This window comes from Carassius carassius, chromosome 2, assembly GCF_963082965.1.
Source record: "Carassius carassius chromosome 2, fCarCar2.1, whole genome shotgun sequence".
Taxonomy (NCBI): Eukaryota; Metazoa; Chordata; class Actinopteri; order Cypriniformes; family Cyprinidae; genus Carassius; species Carassius carassius.
In genome coordinates, this window is record NC_081756.1 from 39,010,488 (window position 1) to 39,011,650 (window position 1,163).

The following is a 1,163-nucleotide window of genomic DNA, read 5'->3' on the forward strand; positions in this document are numbered from 1 at the left end:
TTCATTAAGTGTTGCACAGAAACAAAGTACTTGATAAAACACAACAACATCAGATTTACCTAGGCATGAACAAATATGACCTGTAGATTTGAGTTGTGTATCATCCAGGAATGATTTTCCTTGTTGGTCCCATCAGCGAGCAGGTATGGCTGTGTGGTCTCTTCTCTGCAATCAAGCTGTTCTTGTTAGTGCCTGCAGATAAAGGTCAGTAACAGTCAAGGTCAGCACTCCAACTAATTTTATTTATATTCGTTTTTCATATACAACCCATCTGGCAATATTTTGAGGCAGACAATAGGTAGTGACAGAAATCTCCAAAATGTACCTTTTTGAAGATGTTTTTCAGCTTGACAGGATGACATTTTTCCAGGTCCCTTGCAGCCTTGTGATGATGGTGGAATCAATTGAAGTAGGAGACCAATTGATGCAATATCGCTGTCCATTCTAAATAGCAGATTTGACAAAATCAGCAAAAAAAAAAAATGCATTAACACAGAATATAGATACAGCATGAATATAGATATTCTTATTATGAAATATAGTCTCACCTTAGACAATCGGTTTCTTCCTCCTTTACAGCTGATTCAGAGGTCAGTTGGGTCCTTGAAGGTCTTGGGAGAAGCCAGGAACTTGGCTTCCTGAAAAAATAAAATAAAATAAATAAATAAAATTTTCATGACAACATCTCTCTCACGAACCATTCTGCTCAGCTGATTGTGTAGTCACACAGTGGCTCTGTTCACAACCTGGCATAAGCACGCATCTTGGGTGCGACATATGGCCATATACTTTTATTACAGGGTTCGTTAAAAAAGAACATTTCATCAGTTTACTCAGCCTTTTGTTATCTTTCAAAGAGAACTGTAGATATTTTAATACAATATAAGATTTCTGTCCCTTGAATGACGTCCATTGAACTACCACTTTAATACTTTATAAACTTCATGAAGAGAACTAATCCACAAAGAGAAGTAATCCATACGTATCATGTGGTTTAGTCCAAATTTTCTGTTTATGTTCCCTTATCAATGTTTAAATGTGAAAAAAGTAATCCTGTTCATTGTACAGTGATCAAGTCTCTTCAGAAATTTTTGACTAAACCGCTCGATTCATTTGGATTAGTTTTATTATCTCTCAAAGTTGTAGTCGTGTAGACTGTCGAT

The 1,163-nt window shown here is 36.0% G+C and overlaps 1 long non-coding RNA gene across 1 annotated transcript; it reads right to left on the reverse strand.

Moving 5' to 3' along the window:
• LOC132098053 (uncharacterized) lies at positions 1–632 on the reverse strand. Its single transcript, XR_009422826.1, has 3 exons — positions 549–632; positions 326–444; positions 1–192 (listed from the first exon to the last, which is right to left on the reverse strand). It is a non-coding gene; the product is annotated as an uncharacterized LOC132098053 (long non-coding RNA).
• Positions 633–1,163: the final 531 nt, after the last annotated feature.